Here is a 14553-nt window from a genome sequence, read left to right as displayed (position 1 = left end):
TCCCCTGTGTTTGTCTTTCTCCTCAATCAATAATTAAAGCCCCATATTGTTCCAAGTTTCCTCTTCAGATCACTTGCTTTCTGCTATTTTCCTTTCTATTATTCTTCCCACCGTATCTTCAGATAGCTCCTTTTTATTTTCCTGGTATCTGCAGTTACTCCAGGTTCACTGGTCTAGTGACAGCAGCTTATCAAGTAACAGTTCTTGCTTTTCCTGGAAAAACCTGATCATTCAGGCAAGCCTGCAGTGAGAAGAATTGACTAAACTAAACTGAATAAAGTCTAATAAATCTAGTTTTTTTAAAGGTGATATTAACCCCACAAAGCCTTACAAACTAGAGTAGGCTACAATTTCCAGATGAATAGATGCAAGTGGAAGAACACATTTCAGATAACAACAATGGTCAAATGTCCACTGCAAGTAAGGACTAGGAAGTGGAGAGTCATCTGGAGACAGAGCATGTGGGGTAGAAATCCTAACAAAACTTGAAAATCAGGCACTTAAAAAAACAATTATAAAATAATCTGTCTCTTAGCTTATATCTTCATCTAGACCCTTGAAAAGCAATTGTTTTGTAAGAGTACTTTGCAATAAGAAAAAACATGTAAAACTCCAGTGGAAAAAAATTTAAAAATTAACTTTACTCGTTTGCTCAAAGAATACACAAGTGATGTCATTTGATTTCCCAGTATAATGCTGCACATTATCATTATTGCCAGCATTAATGGCTGCTTAATTAATGAAATGTACTGTACATATTATAGAACATATGTCTGTATTCCACTAGATGAGAAGAGAACTGGGAGTGTTTGACGAAACACTGGCAGCAACTTCTTTCTCCTCGGAAGCAAACAAGCAGCACCAGCTTTCCCAGTCCTAGGAACTCAGCATCTCCTGTCTGTGTAACTTTAGATACACTGATATGGCTGGCCAAAAAGATAATAGATGATAGAGATACAGACATAGATATAGATAGATATTGAATCAAAGGCAAAACATGAAGGAAAAGAGAAGATGGTGATTATTTTCACTAAAATGCTTTCAGAAATACTTTATTTTATTCCCTTTAATGAATTTTGTAAGTAAATTATATGTATTTAAGGTGAATTGAAGGCCGTCTATATTCATTAATCATTCCTTGGTGCACAGTATTTCTTTATCTAATAATATAAAGATGTCTGCAACTGAAATTGAATCATTGCTTTCACTTTGTTGTATAAGTGAAAGACAGAAGCAAATAATTTGTAAACAAAGCTTCAATTTTCCTCTTTGCATTCTACTCCTAGATAGTTTCATCTCAGTATGAGTCCAAAGTTGGTGCAAATGGAGACTGAAAACCCTGCATCAACAGTCAAACACAGAAATTGGAATAGGCAAATGGAATTATGAGCTACCTCATTTATGCAGTTCAGACATGACTTCTGCAGCCTACAAAGGGAAACAAATACTGAGCCCTGCCATTCATCTTCCTAACAGATATTAGAAACTGTCCTTAGGCACCAGAGACAGGGAAAAGCCTGTGGTATACAAAAACTAATCCAACTCTTTCTCTCCTTTCTTTACAGTTTAATATGACTTAAAAGAAAAAAGTAACAGCTTTGAATGCAAAAATAGGAGGGTGTTAGGTCACAAAAATGAGCATACAATGTGAGAGTGAATATTCAATTTGGGATCAGGCAGCAGCTTCCTTCCAACACTCAAACTATTCTTATGAACATGTGTTATGTGTATGTGGAGACCTTGAGTCTTGTTTACATCATGATTGGTTGGTTCTGCTTCATTCTCCTACACCTGTTCTGTTTCTCCCACACCTGGTCCTTGTTCAAGCCAGTCTCTGCTGTGTACCACCTACAGTGTGAGTCTATTCATAACTGTAGTTTTGCTGTTCGGTAATTCTTAAGATAGATTTTTCAAAGAGAGAAGAGATGAAAGATGCTGTATCTGTGGCGTGGTTTGCAGAAGGTCTTGCATTTGATCATCCTGCTCTATAATCCATTTTCCTATGATTGTCATGGTTACTACCTTAAGGTACCAATTTATTCAAACCATTCTTTAATTGAGGAATAAGGAGATGGCCCAGAATCTGAACTCTGATCCCCTCAAAGAATATAAAACCAGGTAGAGCAGTGTATATTTGCAATTCCCGGGCTTGAGGACAGGCAGATATTCTAGAAAGCCTGGAACTTGCTGGCTAACAAGCTCAGCTATAGGACTAAAGACACGCCATATACCAAAAAGCACAGAGGAGGTTGGAGGTCAGTAAATCAAAGCACACAAAATGGGCATGTTGCCTACACATATACATGTGTCTACTGACACAAAAACCACAGCTCTCATCTTAAAGGGACTAAGAGACCATTTATTCCAGAACCATTTTGAATGCTCATCCTGACTGGATACCATAGATTTAGGTGATCCTTAATCCTATGGTTCAGTGTGTAAGTAATTTTTTGTAGTTTTACAGAACAAAGAAACTCATAAATCAAGGCTACTTTGACATTGTTGAATACATTAGAGAGACAGGTGCAGTGAGATGGAGGAAGTTTTCCTATAGGCCCAATATGATTTCTAAACTTTTGAGTTGGTGGATGCTAGTGATCTGCTAAATTAATTAATTCCAAAAATCTTTTACTTATTGGTCACAGCATGTTAATTCTGACACAGAAATGGGCAAGGAATTTCAAGGGCCAGGATGAGAGTCTAGTACTAGTCCAATAAAAGGTGACTAGTCTTTGAAGTTGACACATTGTAATTTCTGCACAGTAGTAAAATTGTCATTGTTATTCGCTCTCTGCAGACACAGCTTATTTTCACAAATTTTCATTCACATACCATACACACGCACACATACACACACTCCACCCTGTCTCCATATACATCTGGAGATCACTTTAAGAACTGTGAAATTATCATAAACTATGTTGGAGAATAACACTAGACTTGAACTGTAGAGGCACATTCTATTCACTCACAGAAACTTTGAAGAACAATTTTAACAGCACAATGGTTTTAATCAATAACCCACCCTTTCCTACTGCCATCTAAGAAAGACAACTTTATCTGTAACCTTGCTCATTGATGTTCAAAATAACCTCAAAACCACCTAGTTCTGTTATAGCTTTGTAAAGACTAATATGAAAATGTCATAGCTGCAGTGAACTTACCTATTAACTGATATCATGACTTAAAATGGGAAACATCTCCTTTATGTTTCTTCACTTTATGCATTTTGGCACATGACACAGTGTACGTGTAGCGGGCAGAGGGCAAACTGAGAGAACCAATTATCTCCTACCATGTGTCTTCTCAGAATCAGACTCAGATTCTATATCCTGATGACAAGAGCCTTTATCCAAATGCCACCTCCAATTGCTTCCTACTCACAAAATATTTCTCATTATCAATAATAATAACTGAATATCTTAGAAATATGCATCATCTCTTTATTTTATTATCTTATCAGTTTGATAAGATAATGATTAGCTCATGCATAAATTAATACAGCCACTTATTTAATTAAACAAATGACAACATTGTAGGTAAGCATTATCATCTAATGTTTAAACATGGGTTGTGCAGAAAGCAGTAAAGGTTGGAGTAATTTCCTTATTGCTTCACTTAATGGGCTGTACCTATCTGGGAAACAAGAATACAAATGTTTGCATCTGGGGTGATTATAAAGTTTTATTGTTAATACATGGCAATTGCTGTAGGAGGCTTGACATTTGATCAAGATGTGTTTTAACACAGGTGTATCAGAACACACATAATTGGCTTATTTTGTGTGTATGTATGTTTATATGTCCATGTGTGTTAATATATATATATATACATATATATATATATATAAATGAACACATACTGTGCATGAATATGAATGTCAGGGGTCAGTCTTGAGTGTCTTCCTCAACTACCCTCAACTGTGTTTTGTAGTTTGTTTTACAAGACTGTTTCTCGGTTATAACAGGAGATCATTAATTAAAGAAGGCCCAGTGTCCAGGAGTCCAAGGATCTGCCTGCTTCTACCATCCCAGCACTGAAGCACAAGCGAGTTCCACCATGTATTTCCTAACATAAACTCTAGAGTTTTATACAAGTATAAAAAGCACTTTAATGACTGAGACATCTCCAAAGCCTTCATTTATGGATGGGACCTTGTAAGATCCCTCCATCTACTTTATGGTGTTAGCTGTTATTGTGAATGCCATGTTTAGGTGTTCATTGATCTTTGACTTCACAGATTGTGTGTTTATTCTGTTGATAATTACGTGATTCTCTCTCTCTCTCTCTCTCTCTCTCTCTCTCTACCTATCTATCTCTATCTCTATCTCTCTTACTCTCTCCCTCTGTGTGCATGTGTGTATACTTGCTTTGTTATCATATAACGTTTTTGACAAAATGAATAGCCAACCCTGATTTCTTGCTAGCTTTCTCTGATACATTCTTAAATCTCTAATACACTCTTAAATCTCCTTGAAATACATTATTGGAGAAACTTTCCAATAAAGTCCTATCTCTGAGAGTAATCGAGCAAATAGAAATTCTATATTGGTTACAAAATATATGCTAGCATGTAAATTAGTTGAAAGTGGTGAATAGTGAAATTAATCCCCAATGATACTAAGCATCTTAATTTGAGGAGAGTCTGGTAAATGTATGGTATTGTGATGCAGGAGAATTGTCTGTATTCTGTCAATCATTTTAATAAAACGCTGATTGGCCAGGCAGGCAGTATAGGCGGGAAAGCCAGACAGGAAGTAGGGGTGGAGCAAAGAGACTGGGAGTATTCTGGAAGCAGAGCTCCCTCCAGCACTCCTGCACAGACCACCGAAGAGGCAGCATGTAACTTGCCCAGCGGAGAAAGGTACGGAGCCAATGTGGCTAATGTAGATAAAGATAATGGGGTAACATAAGTTATAAGAGTTAACAAGAAGCCTGACCTAATGGGCCAATCAGTTTATAACCTTATGGAGTCCTGTGTGTGATTTTCTTTGGGGCCTGCCTGCTGTGGGGTACTGGGCGGGACAGATACCCCAACAAGCCGGCCCTCATGTAACAGTATTGGGTAGTCTTACAACAATGGTCTTGTAATAAATTTTTCTTAAATAAAAGATAAGAGCTGAATGAGTTGAGTGCCTCTATTAATGCCTCTTTACTATATATTTCAAAGTAACTTACCAAAATAAATCAGAATTCAAGATACATCAATGACATTATTTTATTCTTCAGGCAAAATGCACACATTAGCTGTTAACAATACTTTAAAAGGCCATACTTAATATTCCATTTCATTTCTTCCAGTTCTGCTTGCAGTGGCGACTTTAATTTTGCATTCAGTATTTTAGAAGAGTAGAATTTTCTTCTAAACACTGTAATCCATATGTGTGTAGTTATGAATTTCAAGCAATGTGCCTATAATGAAAGAACATGACTCAAAGTTATATACTAAAAAAATATTACAAAAAAAAACTTATTTCTTAGGGTTACAAGAACAATGTATTCCAACTTTATAATGTATATTTATTTATAAAAGAAAATCACTTAACAGGATGGACAGCTGATGTGAGAATCCCCCTCTGTATACTGTGAATATCATTGTTTAATAAAGGAATTGTTTTAGCCCCATAGAAGAACTATAGAGGAACAGATATAGGGCAGGGAAAGACAAACTGGATGCTGGAAGGAAGAAGGCGGAGTCAGAGAGAAGCCATGTAGCCCCACCTGAGCCAGATGGAACAGTACCCAGTAAGCCACAGACCCATGCACATGGGTTAAATTAATATGTAATAGCTAGTCAAATAAAAAGCTAGAGCTAATGGGCCAAGCAGTGACTTAAATAATGCAGTTTCTGTATGATTATTTCGGCGCTAAATGTCTGGGAACCAACAAGTGGCTTCCTCCAACAAATTGGTGTTCACGTGGCCAACTAAAATCCACTTAAAACCTGACAAAGCTTAAGAAAGAATCCTAGACACAAAATAACAGAATTAAGCATGGTTTGGTAACAGCATTTTCTTGGTTGGGCTCTGTTTGCTGGAAGCATCAGAGGCATGGCTCCATTAAGAGAAGTTTTCCTGACTTATGCTGGCTACCAAACCACGGCTTTCTGGGCTGTAATGGCTATACCTGTTTACACTCTCAAAATCAGTGTGTGATGTCACTCTTTTCCTACATCCTCACTGGCAGTTGTTACTTGTGTTTTAGATAAAAACTATTCTTACTGGAGTGAGATGGAACCATAAAGTATTTTGACGTTCCATTTCCCTGACAGCTAAAACTTTGGAAAAAAATTCCGAAGTTTTTGGGCATTTGTGTCTTTTCATTTGAGGACTGCTTATTTAGTTGATCAGTGCATTTGCAGATTAGGAGGTTGCATGAGAGGGATGGGGTGTTAAACTGTTGCATTTCTTTATATTCTAGGCACAAAATCCCGAATGCACAGTTATCTCGAATTTTCTCCCGTTCTGGAGTTTGTCTTGTCACCCTGGTGATCGTTTCCTCCACAAAACAGAAGGTTTCTCAGGTGTTTCCATTTACTGATTATTGGCGTCACTCTTAATGCTAGCACGAACCCTTTTCAGAAAATTACTGCCAATACCTATGTCTTAAAGAGAAACAGATAAATGTGGAAATGATGATGTTAATGGAAATAAGCCACACCGAGGAAGACAAATACTACATTTTCTCAAAAAAAAATGGATCTTATTTTTAATCCCATTATATGTCCTGAAACCATAAAGGAAAGCTTAGACCTTGATTGAGAAAGAGAGAGAGAGAAAGAGAAAGAGGGGAGATCTTAGGGAGAGAGTTAAAGAATATGGTAACATGAAAGGAAGAAACTATAAAGGAGGAAGAAAGGAACCCTCTCAGGATGAGACAAAGACAAAAGAGCGTTTGGGAGTATAAAGAGGACGAAGAAGAATGTATTGTGAAAATGCTATAATTTCTTTGTATGCTAATTTAAAAAACTAATAAGTAAGTCTGGACAGATACCTTAGTTGGTAAAGTAATTGCCCAGGGAAGTACTTTTCTCCTGTTTAGATTACCAGAAGCCACTTAAAAACTCAGTGAGTTATGCCTGTATATATATATATATATATATATATATATATACATATAATATATGTAATATATAACATATATATATGTATATATATATATATGTATATATATATATATATATATATATATATATATAACTCTAGCCTTGATACATGTGGAGAGGAAGGAATTGGAGACAGATAGATTCCTGAAGTTCATTGTCAACTTATCTACCCTGATCAATACACTACAGACTCAGTAAGAAACTCCTCCAAGACTTGAAAGCAAACAAAAGGGTACCTCCTGGTACTCCGCTCCACATACCCTCACAGTCCCTTAGATCTACCACAAGTTTGATGACCAGTGCTTTGGCATAATATAACCATCTGTGTAGCTACCAAAGTTTCTTCCCTTCTCTCCTGGCGATTAGCAGGGCCATGTGACCTCTGGCCTCCTGGAGACTCTGCACTAGCTCTGGCTTGAGGGGGATAACCTAGCTAGAACCTGGTTCTCTTTGTTATGGTGATTCCACTTGTATTCAAGGTCTTAGCAGTGGGCCCTTAGCCTGGCTCCCCAGCTGACCCTGTCCAAGGCTCCGGGAAGGCTTTAATCTTCCCTACTGCTCCTGGTTGGGAGGAGGCCTTGCATTTTCGGTCCTTCTAGCCCACTGGTATAAATACCTGACTTGAGTTTAATAAAGTTGCCATTTACCCTTGGTAGATGAGCCAAGTCTCTTTTGTGTGTGTCTCTTTTCCAACCCTCAGGACAATCGTCCCTTCTCGTGGGCCCGAGTTCAGGAAGCGAGCAGCCTGGGTCGGGCGTGGGTATCCATTGGAAGTGCAGACTCTTACACATCTGAACTAGATGAACAACTCTAACTAGACTTTGACCAGGACATGTCCCATCTACGATTAGTCTACAATATCCCGATGTATGATTCCAAACTCTCTGCCAAGTGAAGCCAATTTATCCTCCTGTGGTGATTTGAATTAGAATAGCCACAATAGGCTTTTATGTTTGAATGTTTGGTCCTCAGCAAGTGTAACTGCTGGAGAAGTACTAAAAATTGTTGTCTGGTTGGAGGAAGTATGGACTTTTTGTTGGAAAATGTGTGTCACTGGTGGTGGGCTTTAAGGTTTCAAAAGCCCATGCCGACCTCAGTACTTCCTGCCCCCTGTCTGTCTCTCTGTCTCTCTCTGTTTTCAATTTGCAGATCATGCAATCTCTCAGCTACTATGTCAGTGCCTTGCCTGCCTGCATGCCAGCAGAAAGCCCCACAACCGCGATCATGGATGCACCCTCTGAAACTGCAAGCATGCCCCCAATTAAATGCTTTCTTTAAAGTTGTTTCAGTCAATGGTGTTTCCTCACAGCAATAGTAGCCCTAACTAAGACAGAAGTTGGTACTAGAAGTGGTGTCTTGCTGAGACAATCCTGATCACAATGCTGTTTGAAGGAATATGAAAGACTTGGGACTTTACATTTTAAAAAGCAGTTGAATCCTTTAAGCAATGCTAATGAGACATCCTAGCAGGAGTGTGGAAATTAGTAGTTTTGAGAACAATGTAGACTATGGAGGCTCAGCTCAGGAGCTTTCACAGGAAAGAATATTACTAAGTGGCCTAGAGACCATTCTTGACAAATTTTTTCAAAGAATGTGGCTGTTATCTAAAAAGTCTGTCAGAGGCTAACTTGAAGAGCTGTGAACTAGTGCCATTGGCAGAGGAATTTTTGCAAGGTAGCTGAGAATGGATGGCATCCCAAGGTTATTAGTGGTCACTCTTATTCAGATCTACAACAAAAAGGAGCAGACACGGGCACAGTACTACTACGAATACAAATATCAGTCCCTAACCAACAACAGAGCAACAGCACTTAATATACAACCTTCAGTTAATAACTCTAAACAGTATTGACCTCAATTCTACATCCAAATGACACGGGATTGTCAAACAGATCAAGAAACAAATCTATCAATCTGTGCTCTACAAGAAACGCATCTTAGCTCTAAAGATGGGCACAGCCACAGAGTGAAAGAATGAACAGAAGCCCTCTAATCAAAGAGGACTAGCAAGTGGGCACTGCTGTGCTAGTATCTGAAAAAGAGGACTGAGAGGCAAACAGGCACTGCTGTCCTAGGATCTGGCTAAATAGATTTTGAAGCAAAATTAATCAGAATAGATTTTAAAAGAACATTTTATTCTAAACAGGTATCCAGTGTGACTTCAGAATCCTAAACATAAAGGCACTAGACTCTGGTATACTTAGTTTCATTAATATGCACTACTGGAATTAAAGATACAAATACAATCCATTGATACAATCCATTAATAATAGTGGCATCAATAATCCACTTTTGTCAATAGACAGATCACCTTAATAAAAAATAAACAAGAAAAGAAACAGAATTAAATTGCTTCATATATCAAATGGACTTAGCAGTTATCTACGCAAACAAAAGGGAATACACATTTTAATCAACAGTATGTGGGCATTATTCTGACATAGAGCAATCCTAGAACACAAATCTTAACAAATTCAGAAAGACTGAAATAACTCCATATGTCCTAGATAACTGTAATGCAATACAACTTAAAACCAACAGTAAACAAGTCTCTAGTAAGTACACAAACTAATGGATGTTTAAAAACTAATTGTTGAATAATGATGAGCCAAAGAAGAAATCAAGAACGAAGTAAAAATATGTCCTGGAAGTAAATGGAAATGCAAGCTCAACACAGGAAAATCTCTGTGACACATAGAAAGTGCTTTATATTAAATTGCTTAATTTTAAAAAATCAAAAAGAGAGCAAATAAATGACTTAATTATTCAACACAAACATTTGGGAATTGGGAACAAACTAAATCCACACTCAAGAAATAATCCAGGGCTCTGGAATCTCCAAGATCTTGGGGTGGTCTCCAAAACAATCCAGGCTTCAACTTTGCAGCTTCACTAAATGGCCTCCCTAGAGCTTCATTCAGGGACACCCCTGACACATGCCTAACCTCAGCAGCCTTCTGTAGTTAAAGACTCTCAAAGCTATTGCTGTTGTATTTGGTTGTTTTCCAGAGCTTTAAGGGAAGTCTCCTTATGTGTGTCTCCTTGGACACAGGACCTGCACCATCTGAGCTGGATGTGACGTGAAAGTCAGCTCCCTGAGGACTAGCTCTAACTTACCGCTACTTCGGTCAGTTGTATTTATTTATTTAGTAATGGGGGTGTGTACCTCTGTGTGTGAATGTGTGTAAAAAACAATAAAAGAAAAATAGGGTATAAATTTTAAAGAGAACAAGGGCAGCAAGGGAGGAGTTACATGGGATGAGTTGGTGGAAGAAAAAAGAAGGGGGAATGATGTACTTATATTTTAATTAAACAATAAGTTTTAAAGGCCTTAAAAGTAACAATAAATAAATATGGATAAAAAGAGGTAAGAAGTGCCCAGCATCAACCTTGGACACACACACACACACACACACACACACACACACACACACAGATGATATAGACAAAGTACAACACAAACAGTGGTATGTGCTCATAATGCCAGTACTGAGAAAGCTGAAACAAATAAATCTATGGAACTTACTGGCCAGCCTGTCTAGCCTACTTGGCAGGTATCAGGCAAGGAAAGATACTGAATTCAGAAAAATCCAACATCTTAGAAATGACACCCAAGGTTTGCCTCTAGATTCACGGAGCACACATATATATGAACCTACATGTGGTTTGTGAACATCCACACAAAATCACATGCATGCCCACATAAATCTAATAAAACATTCTTAAATTTGATTTGAAGTACCTTGATAAAGAGAGACTAGTTGAATTAAACACAAAGGTGAATGCTTACACAGCAATGCAAAAATAGGAAGCAAAGTAAAATGAAGAGAGAGAGAGAGAGAGAGAGAGAGAGAGAGAGAGAGAGAGAGAGAGAAGGGGAGGAGGGAGGAGGAAAAAGAAGGGGAAAAGAAGAAGAGGAAGAAGGAAGAGGAGGAGGGAAGGAAGGTAGATAAAAAAGAAGAAAAGGAGGGAGGAAGGAGAGAAGGAAGGAAGAGAAAGACTTAAATTTTTGGCCATGGCTTAAATATCATTTAGAGAAATCAGAACAGGAACTTATAAGGCAGAAGCCTGGAGGCAGGAACTGAATCAGAGACCATGGAGGAATGCTGCACAGTGGCTTGTTTCCCACTGCTTGTTAGGAGTGATATAACCCCCATCATTAATCAAGAGATGCCCCCATGAGCTTGTCTGCAAACCAATCTTTTGGAAACAATTTTTTTTTTGAGCTGAGGTTCTCTCTTACTAAATGTTTTGATCTTTGGGGGACCCAATACCCAGTTTCTAAATAAATCATACCCAGAATCTTATTCTTTCTTATGAATGCCTGGCTCTAGGTTAACTTGTTTCTTGCCAGCTTTTCTTAACTTAAATTATCCCATTTACCTTTTGCCTCTGAACTTTTATCTTTTCTCTATTTTGTGTACCTTTCTTTACTTTTTACTTCATGACTTGCTCTGCATCTAGGTGGCTGGGTGGTTGGTCCCTTGACTCCCTCTTCTCTGGCCTCAGGATCTTTCCTCCTATTGATTCTCTCTGCCTGCCAGCCCACCTATCTTTTCTCCTGCTTCGCTACTAGCTATTCATCCCTTTATTAGATCATCGGTTGTTTAGACAGGCAAAGTAGCATAGCTTCATAGAGATAAACAAATGCAAAACAAAAGAACGCAGCACATCTTTGTATCATTAAAACAAATGCTACACAGCATAATCAAATGTAACACATCTTAAGATAATATTTTGCAACATGTGTGTTTCCATAAGAATGTACAATGACAAAAGATCACCATTTTAGCAAGAAATATTTGCTCTCCGTGCTGTTCTCTGCAGCTAATTCCATTGTTTTTATATTAACCCTCATAGATACTAATTAATCCAGCCTGCCTGAGGTGACATTTCGGAAAGTAGCAAGCCAGTGAAAAAGTACAGAAACTGTTTGCCTTCCTTTGAAATCAAGGGAAAGTATATAAAACCTGAATTTTGTCCTCAGTCAATTGAAGATCTAAGATGACATCAGCCAGGCTAAAATAAAATGACACATTATAGTTGTTTCCAGTGTCCAAAATGAGAAAAATTGTGTGTCATGAAATGTTGATAGCTGGGCGATAGTGGGGGTACACCTTTAATCCCAGCACTCAGGAGGATGAGGCAGGAGGATTTCTGAGTTTGAGGCCAGTCTTGTTTACAAAGCAAGTTCCAGGGCACCCAGGCCTGTTGCACAAAGACATCCTGTCTCAAAAAACCAAAAAGAAAAAAGAAATGAAGAAAAGAAAACACTGAGAGATGTTGGGTGGAATGTTCTGTAGTATGATTTCATCGCTCCAGAGGTTGAAGCAGAAGTATGACGCATCAGTCTAAAGACATCTTGAACTACATAGTCGACTTTGATTGAAAAAAAAAAAAAGTATTGTTGATGAAGCTGCAGGTCTGAAGATTTAGTCACTTTCCCAGTATGCATCCTATCTTGGCTTGGAATCCCAGCACCAGAAATTAAATTAAAATAAATTAATGAAATCAAAGGTTTATCAGAAATATAAAGCTGTTAGTACAAATGAAGTAATAAATAATAAATAGTACAGACGTTTCCTACATGGTTGAGTGTAAATGAAGATCCCTTGTCAATCACTGGCTCAAATTAAGTAAAATGTTGGCATTTAGGAAAGAGTCAATTGGAATTTCTCTCTCTGTGTGTGTGTATGGTGTGTGCACATGTGTATAAACAGTCCAGGCAAAGAAATGAGGTGTCTTGGCTTCTCACTCAATGCCTTATTCTTTCAGACATGTTCTTTCACAAGGCCGGGAACTAGGTTGGTGGTTATCCAGAACCTAGAGATCAATATGTCTCTTCCCTTCACAGTATTGGGATTACAAGGACATGGGGCCACACTTGGCTTTTTGCATGGATCCTGAACTCATCCTGAACTCTCATGTTTGGACATTCAGAGTTCTTAAAGTATTGGTTATCTCCCTTGCCTCCATGCCCGACATAAGGACTTTGAAAGGAAGCAGCGGTTATCCAGAATTAGACTAATCAAAAGCGTGACTCAAATGCAGAAGCTTGTGTAACCTTTGGATCAGACGGTTGCTATGCTTCCCAGTTGTAAATTAACATTACTTAACTCAGTTCTCTAAGGTTTTACTTCAAACTTAAGCTCATTTCTGACAATTAGATAGGAATAATCAATTTCTGTCATGCAAAATCATATAACTTAGCCTACATACTCTAACAACAGAACATGTAAAATATCTTTACAGAGTAAAATATTCAAGTCTGTATGATAGGTATATAGATAGGCTCTCTTACTCCTCTCAATCTGGTAAAGTCATGCTTCCTCCAAGGGCTTTGTACAAACGACTTTCGGTATCCTCCTTGCAATGTAATTGTTGTCAGTTCCTGTTGTCTGCTTTCTTCTCTTTCCATCAGAGAGACATCCCTTTACTATTCTAACAGGACTCAGGGATTCTAGGTACCATGGTGATAAATACAAGTCACCTTTTACATTCCATAGAAATATATCAATAAAATAGCTGTATAAATTAATTAAAAATTATTTCAAAGGTTTCTGTTTTAATTGAAAATATAGTTGAAACACTATCATCGTGTCCTTGGATTTTGAAGACTTTAATAGCCATTAGTAGCAGGTATGAACATTCTACGGAAAGGCCACATTAAGCAATTGCATCATTTTGTAATGTCTCTACCTTAAAACTAGGAATAAGAAGTTCTCTGTCTCTTATTTTCAAATTGTAAATGTTAATGAATATTTCTCAGGATACGTATTCTTAAACCATACGTAGTAGGAAAGGAAATGAGGAGTGTACAGGCAGGTTTTGTGTGTTGAATTAAGACAAGCTAGAGGCATCAGAGGAACGCCCATCAGCTGAGGAAATGCCTCAATAAGATCCAGCTGTAAGGCATTGTCTCTCTTAGTGATCAATGAGGGAGAGCCCATAGTGGGTAGTACCATCCCTGGACTGTTGGTTCTGAGTTTGAAAAGAAGGTGGACTAAGCAAGTTATGAGAAGTAAGCCAGTAGACAGGAATATTGAAGTGTAAGCCAAATAAACTCTTTCCTCCCCAACTTGTCTTTTGGTCATGGTGTTTTGTCACAGCATCAGATACCTAATTAAGACAAATAGTCACAAAAATGGGGGAATTATTTTATTATTTAAGGAAAATAAATGTTTCATTCATCATTTATTTCATCAGCCCAAACATTGTTTTCTAATCAAAGTATAACTATGTATGAGTGAGTGAGGCCTATTCCACCTTACAATGCAAGGTTAATTTATACAAACAATTTTGGACTTTTAGCATTTTTCTTATCCACATAAAAAACAATATGAGGTCATGGTCAATAAATTAATTATATAATTAATCGATTTCATTCAGTTAGGAGTAAAATATATGTCTATCCTTGAAATATTATTCAAATATATCTGATTTGTAGT

General features: G+C 37.6%; 1 protein-coding gene across 7 annotated transcripts in view; it reads right to left on the bottom strand.

Annotated features, from left to right (window-relative positions):
* Positions 1 to 14553, bottom strand: part of LOC125390434 (uncharacterized) — a 53500-nt gene that overhangs the window by 33328 nt on the left and 5619 nt on the right. For 3 of the 7 annotated variants that reach the window (XR_007228738.3, XR_015734666.1, XR_014996874.2), the window contains exon 3: positions 5205 to 5412. The exons of the other annotated variants lie outside the window; for them this stretch is intronic. The gene's annotated coding sequence lies outside the window, so the exon portion shown is untranslated. Of the gene's footprint in view, positions 1 to 5204; positions 5413 to 14553 lie in introns of those variants that run through there. 7 annotated transcript variants of the gene reach the window in all.

This window comes from Myodes glareolus, chromosome 13, assembly GCF_982192425.1.
Source record: "Myodes glareolus chromosome 13, mMyoGla1.1, whole genome shotgun sequence".
NCBI classification, from domain to species: domain Eukaryota; kingdom Metazoa; phylum Chordata; class Mammalia; order Rodentia; family Cricetidae; genus Myodes; species Myodes glareolus.
This window is presented reverse-complemented; position numbering and strand designations above follow the sequence as displayed.